Source organism: Aethalodelphis obliquidens, unplaced genomic scaffold (assembly GCF_003676395.1).
Source record: "Aethalodelphis obliquidens isolate GAN/ISIS:26980383/991018 unplaced genomic scaffold, ASM367639v1 scaffold43, whole genome shotgun sequence".
Lineage (NCBI taxonomy): Eukaryota > Metazoa > Chordata > Mammalia > Artiodactyla > Delphinidae > Aethalodelphis > Aethalodelphis obliquidens.
Window position 1 is genome coordinate 2,570,183 of NW_020837987.1, and position 15,465 is coordinate 2,585,647.

General features: G+C 41.4%; 1 non-coding gene across 1 annotated transcript; it reads left to right on the forward strand.

The window, feature by feature from the left end:
• Nucleotides 1–6,364: 6,364 nt before the first annotated feature.
• On the forward strand, nucleotides 6,365–6,499 carry LOC113606296 (small nucleolar RNA SNORA70). Its single transcript, XR_003427483.1, has one exon. It is a non-coding gene; the product is annotated as a small nucleolar RNA SNORA70 (small nucleolar RNA).
• Nucleotides 6,500–15,465: the final 8,966 nt, after the last annotated feature.

The window sequence follows — 15,465 nt, forward strand, 5'->3', positions numbered from 1 at the left end:
TTGTTGTCACTTCAGAAGCAGTGGACAGGCATGACAGTGCCCCTGCCCACAGGAGGAAAGCCATAAAATGCCAGCCCTAGAAGCCCCCGCCTCAGCCAGGTTCTTTGGCCACCCAGTGGAGGGAGAAGCTGATCTGAGGATGCAGTCACCTTTGCTTTAATAAACCCCTTTGCCCACCTCCAAGTACTCTGCAGTGGTGTCTTGGCCTCACTCCTTTCTTAGTAATGTAGCGTGGGAGGTTTGGGATCCTGTGGTACGCACCACATGTCCATCAAACCCTTGCTCCCTGACTCCCCAGCACCTGCATAGGGTGGATGGGCTCTGAGGACACCCTTCCCTAAAACTGGCTCTTGACATCTTCTCATCCTAACCAGCCCCCTTTGGCCAAGTCTTGTCATCCTCCCTTTACAGCTCAGCTTCTTGTTCCCTCTAGGTCTCAGGACATTCACACCCAAAGGGCATTTCTAAAGGTCCATGGAAGAAGCAATTCTGGGTGAAAGCCCTGACCCAAATGGGGAGCAGCTCCCTAGAGAGGTGCAGCAGATTCAAACGAACTCCAGCCCTTTCTTCAGCACAGACTCATGAGACGTCCCACATGTGTGAGATCTCCCTTGGGGTGAAGTTTCAGGACAGTTGTCCCCCTGAAGGATACAGGGCGACACTGTTGCCACAGGCAACCTTCTGGTCGACTTTGCCTCTGCTCCCTGGCCCAGGGGGGCAAGAGTGGTGGAGGGGGCCACATCCCCGGCCCTCATGAGCCACCGCCCCCCCAACTGAGAAGGCACTGGAGCTCTGGCTTCCCTCTGTTATGGACCTGCCTCTCCCTGCCAAGGTTTTAAAAGCATCTGGGCACAGGTGCCAGCCTCCAGGGCCACTAAGCGGAAACTCAGGGGAGGAAAATGAGGACGCCAACCACTTTGCCATTATGTTCTCCCAGACCATGCGTGCTCCCAGACAAATGTGTCTCCAGCATTGTCACACCACAATATTCATGCACCTCATTACTGGTTTTAATTTTGCCTGTTGCTTATTTACTGTCTACTTCCCCACTTTATTGCTCGGGTTGGAAGAGTTACTCATCTATGCCGAGAACAGAAGGTCCCCAAAGTGAGATCTCTCCAGAAGTTTCTGGCCCCACTCAGCCCTGGCAGGACAGGCTCTGGCCCAAACGCACACAGAGCCAACGGTTCCTCCACACGGCTCTTCCTTTAACATCCCCACCACCCTGACTCACTGCTTTCCTGCCTCTGGAATGGGCTCCCTCTTCTTTCCATGGCCAAATCCTGCAGGGCCACCTCCTGGGCTGACAGGAGGGCTGATGATGGTGCACAGGGCCCACGGATGCAGGATGAGGACATGCCCTCGTGAGCAGGGCTCTGTCTGGGCTCCACTGTGAGGGCGAGCCACCCCTGTTCCCCCTGTGGGTGGGTCCTCGGGTCCCAGAAACCAGGGGCAGCAATGTCCTCTCCCAACTGCTTGGGGAACCGGGTATGGCAGTTCATCCCTGGAGACACCTCGGAAAAAGCAAACTCCACGTCTCCCTTGAATGAAAGAGGATGAGCAAACTGACTTCATTAATATGCTTTTTTAAATGTTGTAATTAATGCTTTTTATTTATGTTTGGAAAGCACATTATAGTATAAAGGAGCAAAACTCATCCACATACCTCTGTTGATCAGAGTAAACAACCTTTTGGAGATTTTATTTTTTATCTTTTTTACCTTTATCTCAAACAAACAAACCAAGAGAAAACAAAAACAGAGTTCAGAGCATAATCATGTCATCGAATCTCTTTTTTAAAATCTTTTTTCCAAAATTATAAAGTCACCCTGTGTTCTGTGTAACCAGTGATGAAAAACAAAAACACAATTAACAACCTGTCTCCTTCCCTCCACTCCATCCTCAGAAAATAACCAATGCTAACAGCATGTGCTATAATCCATACTGCATTTTTTCCATAAAACATAATGGACATCGGAAAGATAAAGAAGTATTAAAGAGAGAGAGAGGGAGAGAGAGAGGAAGGGAGGAAAGAAGAAAGGTAAGAAAGAAGACAGGTATATGAGAGAGAGAGAGAAGAAGGAGGAAGAGGAAGAAAGGAAGGAATGGAGGGAGAGAGGGAGGAACTGAGTTGAAAGATGAAAGGGAAATAAAAGACATGAAAAATTAAAAAGAAAATGAAAGATTTAATAAAAATAGGGTTTTACTCTCCTACCTATATCATATTTTTTGTTTTTCTATAACTTGTTTTCTTCTCAGTGAATTGTCATGGTATCCCTTTGGGAAAACAGATCCATCTGTCTCTCATAACCGCATCGTATTCCATAGTTCTGACACACACAATGTATATCGAATCATTCCTCTCTTAATGGACATTCAGAAGATGTCTTCTCCCCCCTTCCTTTAAAAATAATGCTTTTATTTCCATACAATAGAGCTATAAAATGGAATTGCTGGGTCAAAGGATATGCATATTTTAATTTTAATAGCTACTCTAAGATTACTTTCCCAAAAGGCTGAATGAAGCAAGTCATATTCCCACTAGCAATATATGGGCTGCCTAGATCCTTGCAGCTTTGCCAGCACTTAATGTTATCACTTGTACATTCTTGTCAGCCTGGTGGGTAACACACAGTATTTCAATTTTACTTTAATTTTTACTTCCCAATTCCATGAGGTTGAATATGTTCTCATCAGCTTATGGACCACTGGGATTTCCTTACCTGTGAATTGCCTGTTGATAGCCTTTGACATGTTTTTAATTGGGTCTTGTCTTTAACTTGTCTTTTTTTTTAATTTGTGGATACACTTTGCATATTATGCATATTAACCAAGTGCTGTAAATATTTTTCTCAATTTATCATTTAGTCGTACAATTTCCCATATCTTTCAACCCGTTTTATAAACATTTGGAATGCCTGTTTAATATGCCAGAATGTGAATGTGAAGGTATTGATTAACCATTCCCTACATATTGTTGGAATTCAGTTCTCTCTCTGTCTCTCTCTCTGATATTATGAATAATGTGGGAACCTCTGTCCATATTTTATGTTATTTTTATGAGGCAATTTAGTACATTTTAAAATTAAGAATTTCATTTTTAAAAGTAAATTTACTAAATCAAAAATATGAACATTCTAAAAACTGCTGATGAATATTGTTAAACTGCCTTCTTAATAGATGTAACAATTTACTCTTCCCCCAAGTCCAGGTTCTATCATATGCCCTTGCTGGTGGTGGGAATCACACTTCTGAAAGATCTATACGTTTGATGGCTAAAGATGGTATCATATTTATTGTTTTTATTATTATCCCTAAAATTTACTCATGAGATTGATACTTTCATATGCTCGTTTGTCATTTACCTTTACTCTCTTATGATTCAACTTTCTATATGTGGCCTAGGCATTTTTTTCTTTTGGGTATCTTAATTTTTTTAATTTATTTAGATGTGGATTGGGAGTTTGGGGTTAGCAGATGCGAACTATTACATATAGAATGGATAAACAACAAGGTCCTACTCTATAGCACAGGGAACTATATTCAATATCCTGTGATAAACCATAATGGAAAATAATATGAAAAAGAATGTATACATATGTATAACTGAATCACTTTTCTGTACAGCAGAAATTAACACAACTTATAAATCAACTATACTTCAATACATTTTTTAAATAAATACAAAATAAATTTATGTATATGAATTCTTTTTGTAGGTAGGGTAAAAACACTTTGTTTATCATATTTGCAGAAAATATTTTCCCAGTTATGAGTTCGGTCTGTGAATTCACTTACAAGTAAAATGTTTAAATTCCAATATAGCCACATCCATTGACCCACTATGATTTCTTCCATAGTGTTAAGTCATCTCTCAGTCAAGAGATTATTTCAATATATCCTGATGTTTTCCTCTAGTTTTCTATAGTTTGATTTTTATTTACCATTTAACTTTTCAACCCTTTTACTTATCAGGTATATGATGTGAGAATAAAATCTGCTTCCTTACCCTGTGTAGGTTTCCATCTACCCCAGCATCATTTGGGGAATAGTCCTCAAATATTAAGATCGTCTAACAAAACTGATTTAGATCTCACTAGTCTGCTTCTTAGATTTGTATATTTATTTTTGTTCCAGTATCAAATCAATTTAAAGATTCTTATGTTATAATACATTTTATTTGGCAGAACTAGTTCCCCTTCCTCCAATTATTCTTTGGTTTTAGTTTTTTAACTGTTGCTTGCCTGTCTAATTTCTTCCAGGTATTTAATGTTACTTTAGAAACATTTTGTTTCTTATCCCCCTCCTGAAAAAAATCCTTTCCATGCTGTGATTGGGATTATATTGAACCCTAATCTAATTTAAAGGGAATTTAGATATTCAATCTCCTTGTTCAGCTGTCTTCTTGAAATTTTCCCTGGATGTTTATATTCTTGATTTTTTAAGTGGTTTTTATTATTAGGTTAAAAAATGAACTTTTGTATGTTTATTATGAATATAATACAATCCATTTCAAGTTAATTTAAGGGTCGTGATTTTTTCCATATGGATATCCAATTGTTTCATCACCATTTGTTGAGAGACTATCCTTTTCCCATAAATCATCTTTGTCCCTTTGTCAAGAATCAGTTGACCATGCAGGGATGGGTCTATACCTGGATACATTATTCTGTTTCATTAATCTATATGGCTATTCCTATGCCGATTACACTGTTATGATTACTGATGCTTTCTATTAAGCCTTGAAATCAGATGTTGTGAGACTTCCACACCTGTCCTTCATAAAACAGTTTTGGCTATTCTATTCCTTGTGCTTTTACAAAGTAAAGAACTACCTTAGAATCACCTTGTCTGTTTCTATTCATCAAAAAAACATGCTAAGATTTTAACTGGGATTGTATTGAATCTGTAGCTCAGTTAGGGGAAAACTGACATCTTAACAATAATGAGTCCATGAAGATGGTATATCTCTCTTTTTTATTAGGTCTTCTTTAATTTTTCTCAGCAATGTTTTGTAGTTTTTCTGTTTATTGGTGTTGTACATATCTTTATAAATTTATCTTTATGTACATTTGGTATTATTAATACAACTATAGATGGTATTTTAAAATTTCACCTTACCAATTATCTGTTGTTAATATAAAAGATACAGTTGATATTTTGTGTATTCATATTGTATCTTGGAACTTGTTAAACTCAGTTATTATCTCTAGTAGCTTCTTTGTAGATTCCTTAGACCTTTCTATCTAGAAAATTGTGTCATCTGCAAATAAAGGCAGTTTTACTTCTTCATTACCCATATGTGTATGAAGAGACACTACACCACCAAAATTCTATAGAAGCTGATTTGTAAAAGGCAGAATAAAAGATCCACTTATGTAAATTATGACCTGTTCTTGGGGACTTACTCAAAATAGCGATGTCCCCTCCACTGCTTTTTGCTCCTTAGAGAAAATTAAAATCTGTGTCCACTGAGAATAGAAGCAATGGGTCAGATGAAGAAGCTGAGTCTAGGAATTTATCTGGTGAATTGAAACTGTATAGACTTATTCAGAATGTTCAGACTAAAATATATGTATATTTTAAAACTTCTTCATTTATCTGCATTTATGCTTCATCAGAGTCCTGTTCTGGTGTACCTGCTTTGAGACTGATGCAGGTAATTCATGTTCTATGCCTTTGCTCATAGTAGGCGTCAAAAAAAAAAAATTTGCATGTGGAACCTCGTTAGGACTTTTTCTGTCACAGAAAACTTACCCCGACTGACATAGAAAAACAAAACTTGGCAAGTTATTGTATTTGCTCAGGTAACTGATAAATTCAGGGCTGCATTTTCAGGCCTGGCTGGATCTTTCTCTGACTCTTGGCTTTATTCATGAGCACCCTCTTCCCACATCCTTGCAAGATGGCCTTCAGCAACTCTAAGCTTGTCTTCCAGGAGCTCAGTAGGCCCGTGGAAAGGGAGCTCAGCTTCTGCACTAGTTACAACAGAAGTCCTGGGTTTGAGTCTCACTGGCCCAGCTGGCATCCTTGGCCCAGCTGGCATCCTTGAACCCCCACCTGTGAGCCAGGGAGATGGGCTTAGCTTCACCCAAACTACAGGGATAATCAAGAGGTCATTAGCAAACACACTGTAGGACTCCATTTGTATGACATTCTGGGGGAAAAACAAAAGGGATAAGAGTAAGGAGAGGGGTTGACTAGAAGAGGATGGGGACATTTTATGCAGTGATATAAATATTCTTTATCTTAATTGCACTGGTGGTTACACAACTGCATACATTTGTCAAAAGCTGCAGAATTGTTCACCTAAAAAGGTGAATTTTGCTGTATGTAAAGTACACTCAATAAACATGAATTTTCTTTGCAGCCACTTAAGCCGAAGGTACTCTTTTCCCCGTGGGGAATCGGTGTACAAAGGCTGCAAACAGCAGCCTCCTCGGTAGTGCATGCAGCCTGTGGCCTGTACGGGTTGCCCTAAGGGACCTTGCACATAGCCCTTTCCAGTGGACATTCATGACTGGCATGCTGTCCCCAATCTAAGACAGACAGGTATGTGAGGTGCCTTTGGAAAGCCCCAGGGCGCAGTGGTCAGGGTCCACATTGGCCAAGTCATAATGTCCAGCTGCACGAAGTTGCAGAACAAGGAGCATATGATTGAGGCCCTAGGCAAGGTCGAGTTCAAGTTCCCTGCTTGTGTGTGCCTTAGAATTCTTGGCCTGGGGGTACATGGTGGGTGGATGAAGGACCTGAGATGGAGAATGGAAAAGATTGCTGGGACTGTTTATAAAAGAAATTAGTTAATGCTTGGCAATAGCATCCCATCACAGTAAGATTATGTGAGTTTCTAAAGTCTCAGGATGAGCAAGTGGAGGAATCTGGACCTGGACTTAGGACTCCTGACACGGAGCTAGGAGTCTGTGGGCTGGCCACATCTTCAGCATCTTATGCTTGTCTCCCTTGTCCCCCTGGCAAACCCTCCAGGGAAAGCAGTGCTGACCCCCTCTGTGCTATCAAAAACTGAGGAAGGCTGCTCCTTGCCTGGGTGGATGTGCTCTCTCACGAGCTCAAGCATGGGGTCTTGGGGCCTTGAGTGGAGTGTTGAGCCAGCTCCACTGCATAGGTTGCCACCATCAGACACCTCCTGGTCCAGGGAAACTGACAGGCCTCACAATACTGCACCCTGGGCCCAACGAGAGTGAGTGACAGCCCTTCTCTGATGGGTGATTAATCCTGCAGTAGGTGGTACTCACTCCTGGCTCTGCCACTCACCCTTTCTCCAGTACCACCGTTGACTGACAGTGCATGTCATCCTGACCTTACACATCATTGGGTATAATTGCCAGGGGCTTATTAATTATTATCAATAATGCCTTGTGTGTGCATGGGGGTATGCTTTTCGCCCCAACTCACTCATCACAACAAAGGTTGCACCTGTGGGGTGGCTACCAAAAGGCTGGAATCTGGGGCTTGGCAGTGAGCTTTGGGGCCAGACTGTCAAAAGGCTGAGGTCATTTTCCATGCTGTGGCTCTCTGCAGTCATGGGGTCTGGCACAGTGACAGGTTTGGGAGGTCTGCTTTTGAGAGGCCCCATGCAGAGGCAGGTGCACTTGTCCCCAGGGGCCTCAAGGCAGCCCAGACTCTCCTTCCTACACATGACCAGCCCAGAGCCAGACACAAGGTAGTGGGGACTCTTCAACAACTTGCACCTGGAAAGTGGAGATTCAAAACATTAAATCTGGGGCTTCCCTGGTGGCGCAGTGGTTGAGAGTCCGCCTGCCGATGCAGGGGACACGGGTTCGTGCCCAGATCCGGGAAGATCCCACATGCCACAGAGTGGCTGGGCCCGTGAGCCATGGCTGCTGAGCCTGCGTGTCCGGAGCCTGTGCTCTGCAACTGGAGAGGCCACAACAGTGAAGGCCCACGAACCGCAAAAAAAAAAAAAAAAATTAAATCTGGGGGCTCCTAGGGATTCTCTAGTCCAAACCTTAATCTTCCTATATGAGGGATTAAGACTCAGAGAAGATTCTGCAGACTTGTGACTGCCAAGGGGGAGGGGCGTGGGGGAGGGATGAAGTGGGAGTTTGGAGTTAGCAGATGTAAACTATTATATATAGAATGGATAAACAACAAGGTCCTACTGTATAGCACAAGGAAGTATATTCAGTATCCTGTGATAAACCATAATGGAAAATAATATAAGAAAGAATGTAATAAAAATAATTATATATATAAAAAAAATAAAAATAAAAAAAACTGAATCACTCTTCTGTACAGCAGAAATTAACACAACATTGGAACTCAACTACACTTCAGTTAAAAAAAAAGACTCAGGGAAATGAACGAGCTCAAGATCACCAAGTCAGTTAGTGATGCGGTCAAGGCTAATGGCTTGTTTTGTTCTTTTCTACTTAACTAGGGTTTGAGAATCTCTCAGAAGTACTCATTATATTTAAAATTTGAGGTAGGGATTGTTTTCTTTTGTTGTTGTTGTATTTCTTGGTTTTTACTTTATTTTCCAAAAATGGCCCTTGGCTATTATTTAGTAGTAGTAGTTGTTTTTATTTTTTTTTATTTTTTTATTTTTTTTTAATTATTTTATTTTATTTTATTTTTGGCTGTGTTGGGTCTTTGTTTCTGTGCGAGGGCTTTCTCTAGTTGCGGCGAGTGGGGGCCACTCTTCATCGTGGTGCACGGGCCTCTCACTATTGCGGGCTCTCTTGTCGGAGCACAGGCTCCAGACACGCAGGCTCAGCAGTTGTGGCTCACGGGCTTAGTTGCTCCGTGGCATGTGGAATCTTCCCATACCAGAGCTCGAACCCATGTCCCCTGCATTGGCAGGCAGATTCTCAACCACTGCGCCACCAGGGAAGCCCGTAGTAGTTTTTTTAAATGCAGAGTTTCCAGATGCTATTTTAGGTACTGTACCTTTTTTAAATTTCTATTTCATTTAATCCTCCTGATGATGATAAGTTTGAGTTATGTACTATTCTCATTTCATACCATTTTTCCTTTCATGAGGCCACTGAGGCACAGAAATGATAAATAACTTGCCCAAGGTCATTGCATGCTATTTCCAAGTTTGCATACATAGAATTAAATGCAGACAGTCTGGCTGCAGAGTCTGCACTTTTAATCACTACCTTATATTGTCAGAAAATTAACATTTATTAATTTAATTAATAAATAATTGTATGTATGAATTGTCAGCTGTATGGATGTTGGTCTAGGTGTTGGTAATATTCTGGGAAACAAAATATATATCTCTGCCTTCATGGAACTTGTATTCTGGCAAGGAAGACTGAAAATAAATAAGTGGATAAAAATACATAAGACAATTTCAAAGAATGAAAAGTATCTTAAAAGAAAAAACAAGATAATGTGATAATAACTAAGAGGGAATTCTTTTAGATAGAATGATTAGGACAGACTTTGTTGAAGAGAAGACAAGAAGGAGTCAGCACATGAAAAGTCAGAGAAAAAACTTTCCAAAAAGAGGAAGAGCAAATGCAACGATACCGATGTGATAATGAGCTCGGCAAGTGTGATCACCAAGAACAGATAGATGGAAAAATCAATAGATGAGTGGATGGATAGATAAGGAATATGAGCAGGGCATGAACTTAGAGTCTCAGAACATCATCTCCTCTTCCTCCTTCTCATCATCCAAACATTGTCACCATCCCACTAAATGAAAAACAGAGGCAATTATCTAAATATCTATAGCTAAAAGAAACCACTTTCAGTAAAGGATGGTGTAACCATAATCTTACTCAATAACTGTCTGTGTTTGGTCGTGGATGCAGCTCACATATTTACATCTCCAAGTCACTGGCTAAGTACCACCACATCTCATGACTTGCACAATCCATACCCTATAAGAAGATCTGTTTTCAGCAATTTATGTAAACAGGGTAGGCCACAGAATGGGAGGGACAGTGACATGGTGAGTGATGGAATTTGTGAACCATGGGCCCAGGAAGATCCTGCACATGAGTACAGAGTATAGTGCTCAAAATACGATGAGAAATGCTTTGAAAGAAATGTGTGACCAAATGAGTAGATTTGCTAGTGCTCCTAATTAAGAGGTGTCAAAGAAGTAAAGGAAGCAAATGTTTTCCTTATGTTCCTATTAGAGGCATTTCTGTATTTATCTAGATTTATCAAAGGTATATAAAACCCTACAAGGCTCATATAATATTACCTGCTCAGAAGCCAAACTGGCAATTTTCTCTTTCAAGAAGCCAACAAAATTCTCCCCTGACCTCACACTTGTAAATTAAACAATACACTTTTAAATATTCCGTGGGTCAGATATGAAATCTCAACAGAAATTTAAAACACATATAACTGAATGAAAATTAATATATAAAATATCAAAATATGTAGTATGCAGCTAAAATAATGCTGAGAGAGAAATTTATAGCACTAAATACATTAGAAAAAAGGAAAAGTCTCAAATCAGTAATCTAAGTTCCTGCCTCAAGAAAATAGAAAAGGAAAAGCAAAGTAAACACAAAGCAAGCAAAGAGGAGGAAATAATAAAGATCAGAGCAGAAATCAATGAACTGAAAACAGGAAAACAGTAGAAAAAAATCAACAAAACAAAAAGTTGTTCTTTAAAAAAATTTTTTTTAATGATAAACCTCTATCAAGACTGACCAAGATAAAAAGAGAGAAGACACAAATCATCAGTGTGAGGGATGAAATGGGATATTATAACAGATCCCACAGCCATTAAAAGAGTAAGAATGGAATATATGAGCAACTTTACACTCAGAAATTTATCAAATTGGAAGAAATGGACCAATTCTTTTAAAACCACAAACTACCAAAACCAAGTAGAAATAGATAACCTAAGTAATCCTCTAACCATTAAACAGACTGAATTTGTCATTACAATTTTTCTGAAAAAGGTAGATAGCTAGTGGGAAGCAGCCGCATAGCACAGGGAGATCAGCTCGGTGCTTTGTGACCGCCTGGAGGGGTGGGATAGGGAGGGTGGGAGGGAGGGAGACGCAAGCGGGAAGAGATATGGGAACATATGTATATATATAACTGATTCATTTTGTTGTGAAGCTGAAACTAATATACCATTGTAAAGCAATTATACTCCAATAAAGATGTTTAAAAAGAAAAAAAAAAAAGAAATGCTCAGTTTCAAAGGAAAATTCTACCAAATACTTAAAGAAGAATTAACAAAATTTTACACAATCTTTTCCAGAAAATAGAAGAGGAAGAAGTACCCCCAAACTACCTATCTACCTTGATACTAGAACTACACAAATACAGTACAAAATAAGACAATTACAAACCATTATTTCTTATGATTTTAAGCACAGAAATCTTCAACAAAATATTAGCAAATGAACCAGCATTATAAAAGAAAGAATCAGACACATGATCAAGTTGGATTTAAGTTGTATTTATTTCAGATATGCAAGAGGTTCTACATTCAAAAATCTATCAATGTAATTTGCCATATCGACATGCTAAAGAAAAAAATCACATGATCATATCAACTGATGCAAAAAAAGGCATTTGATAAAACTCAAAAACCATTTATGTTACCAAAAAAAAGAAACCTCTTCCCTCTAAGACAGGGAAGAAAGGCAGGAATGTCCACCCTCACCATTCATTCAACTGGGTACTGGAAATTGCAGCCACTGCAATAAGGCAAGAAATGGCATATAGATTGGTGAGGAAGAAATAAAACTCTTCCTGATGTGTGGCCCTGGGCAGAATCAGCTCAAATTATACAAAGGTTCATGCATTGGATGCCTTTAACCCAATCCACTTTTCTGATTTGAACTGACGCTAGAGCTCCTGGATAAAGATAACAAGGCTGCGTTCAGTGTTTCGGGAATTTCACTCTGCCTTGGTAAGAGGGCTATCTAGGGCATACAAGGACATGGGTGAAGATTCTTGGTAAGGCAAGGAGTCTGCCTACAGAAGGTCCATGCTACCCATGATTCTCAAGGACATGGATCCTCTTTGCTCAGCAAATCGATCTCTAAACATGATTGTCAGAAAATGCACGTTTTTTAAGAGGGTGACTTAGACATACCAGTTGTTGTGTTTCTTCTTTTCCCAGTTGCAAATAGATGTTTTCAAAACAGAAGGCCTGGATGGTGTTCTTAACAGCAGGGTTATTGGTTATGAGCCATCTGCATCCTGGTAGACGGACACACAGTCCTGCCAACAGGGGGATCTGCCTTATGGGAGAACTTGCACAAAACACTTGTAGGTTAGAGCAACAAATATCATTACAGATGCAAATAATTCCTATTAGGATATTCTTTCAAAATATTTACAGATAAATCTCTTTTCAAAAACAATTTTACCAATATAAAGCCTACATTCCTTTCTCCATCACCACTAAAAGGGATATGGCTAATCAGTTCATAGAACAGTTCCAAGCAGAAACTAATTTTTCGATCATCTGTCGATGGCTGCTATACACTGGAACTGATTATAGAGAGAACAGTGGCTCTTTAAAGCATTCATATGTTGGCTCTGCCTGGAGCAGGGAATCTCAATCCTCCCTGCCTGTTGGAACCATCTGGAAACCCCATTCATAGAGGCATGGATTTCACCATTCTGACATGAGACCAGGCATGAGGATTTTTTAAAGATACATGTTTTCTTATGTGCAGCCAGGAATGAGGGCTACCAGCCTAGAACTATGAGACAAGACGAGAATTATTAATTAGGCAAAATTTATTGAGCACTTATGTGTGGCAGGCATGGTTTTCCCAGTGGTGGAATCCTAAAATCTATGCTCTGTGGCTGGTACTATTATCAGACAAAAGATGAAGCCATTTGAACAGCATCTATGCACACACTTCTTTAGGAAGGAGCTGAACTCTAGACGCCCTATTTTATTCAAGCAAGACCACAGTGCTCAACACAGCCGGCCACGGCAGAGAGTAAATCTGTAACGACGAGGGAGGATCAGAGACAGGGAGAGATATGAGCACAAAGATTGTACATGAAGGAAATCTCCGGCAATTCCAGATTATTGACAAAAGTACATGCTGATAGCCAAAGAGCATGTAAGAATTTTAATACCACATTTCCAGTTATGACTAGAGAAGCATAATTAGGTACTAAATTACAATGTTAATATTCATTTGAACAAATAAGTACTTGTAGTAATAGCATCAGGGCCCTGGGAGGGCAGCAGAGGAGTTGATTAAATGGACAGAGTTTCTTTGAATGAGTTTCATCCTGAGTTTGGTGAGGTTGGCTCTCAGCAAAGTCTTCAGAGGTCAAGACACGGACTGTGAGTGGTGTCATTTCTCCTTTTGTAGCTACAGTCAACAGATTCAAAATGAAGCAAATAAACATACAAGCAATTACAAATTACGGCCCATAATACATGCTAGAGAGGAACGCGGGGAAAAGCCCAGGAGAAGGCCACTGTGAGGAAGGAAGGCCATTCAGGATGCCAGATGCAGGGATGCACGGCGCAGGAGGAAGTCCTGAGCAAAGCTGCTCAATTTTTCTAGCAAGGAAAAGGGTCTTGCTGAGGTCTCCTATTATTGTGACCTTATCTATTTATACCTCCATTTCACCCAAAAAGAGCCTGAAGGGCTTCCCTGGTGGCGCAGTGGTTGAGAGTCCGCCTGCCGATGCAGGGGACACGGGTTCGTGCCTCGGTCCGGGAAGATCCCACATGCCGCGGAGCGGCTCGGCCCGTGAGCCATGGACGCTGAGCCTGCGCGTCTGGAGCCTGTGCTCTGCAACGGGAGAGGCCACAACGGTGAGAGGCCTGTGTATCGCAAAAAAAAAAAAAAAGAGTCTGAGGTGGGACTTACCTGTCATGTGCAAGTAAATTAAAGTCATTCCCTAAAAGGGGCAAAAGCAAACTGAAGTAATGAGGAGGAGGGTTGGTGGGGGGAGGAAGTTAAGAGCAAATGAAGGAGGGAGAAAGAGAAACACACACACACATGCACACACATACACATACAGCTACCTATCTGAGTTCCTAACTGAAGTCCAAACCTTAAGTAGAGCAGTTCTTTTACCCATTTCCCCAGGAATTGGTTGTCTTCCTACACAATTTCTTTGGGCTTCATACAAAAGGTAAGATTCTATATTAAGCAATACTAATTAGCGGGGGGGGGGGGCCATCTCCAGTATGTAACAAAAGCAAATCTATCACCAGCTGTGGGGAAAAAAAACAGTCCTCAGCTCCCCCAAACCCCAAAACACATAAGCTTAGCATTTTAACTGGCTGGGGTAAGAGCCATTATTTTCATTAATGGAGCTCATTTTTATTTTATTGGGCTTTTTTACTATCAGATTAAAAGCATGTTTTTATTGTAGTTTTTTCTAATGCAATCTCAGATGATGTGCTCAGAATGAATGGAATAGTTATTGTTTTAATTATTTTTTTCATTTTGTGTTTTTATTTCGTTTGTTCCTTTTATTTACTACTCTGAAGTTGCCGTAATAACACGGGCGCAGGGTGCTGGGAGGCCTCCAGTGAGCACCCCCACAGTGGCTGGTCTCTGCTAAAGGCCAAGGAACAGGAAAAGTGCCAGCACACTGTTGCTTTCGGAAACCAGGGGCCGCCCAGCCCTGCAGCACAGCCCTACTGATGAGGGCACACGGGGCAGAGCCAAGGGCATGGTCCCTTTCTGCTCCTCTTGCTCTGAGCCACCCTGGCTCCCGGGGTACAGAAAAGGCGGGAAGGTAAGCCAAGGGACATGTTGCACAGCCATGGTCGCTCTCCTGATGCCTGTGAAAACTCAGATTTCAACATGCAGAGAAACACAACTGGACTTGGACATGTGTTCCCTGCCCATGAAGGGAAGGGAAAACCACAGTGGCTCTCTGGTAAATCCAAAGGTCTCAGCCACCCTGTGGGTTTGGGCAGGCAGGATTTCTAGAGTCCTCGTTGAGCACTAGAAATTGAGCATGTGACGTTGCTGTCCAGGGACAAGCTGAAAAAATATCAGACACATAAATGCCCATAATGGTCTGAGGAAAGCCTCATTTGGTGCCGTGTGTGTGCCGATGCACTCTCTCTCTGGGGCTGCCCTCCTCTGTGATGCAAGAGAACGTCCACCTTCTGCAGCGAGCCCAGGCCTGTGTTTGCGTCTGCCGATGCCCCTCCCCCTCCCTGTGGGGTCCCACCCCCTTCCCCTTCCTGATTCCCCTGCCTGCCTGGCCCCCATCTGCAGGAGTGGTCCCTAAAGTATGCTGTAGGCTCCCAACCTGTTTGGCCTGTGAATTTAAATCTAGCAACGATCTAATTAAAGATCATGTTAGTACTCTTTTCAAAGGACTTCCCATCACAATCAAAAGAGAATTCTTGCAGACCCCAAGAAGCCACTGCCATCTGAGCCTTCCTGTCCCCTAGGCTCATCCACCCATCTCTGTGCCACTCATCTCACACCAGCCACAGCAGCCACCTCAAAGGAGCCCACCCACCCTCTGCCTGGAGGGTCCCCACAC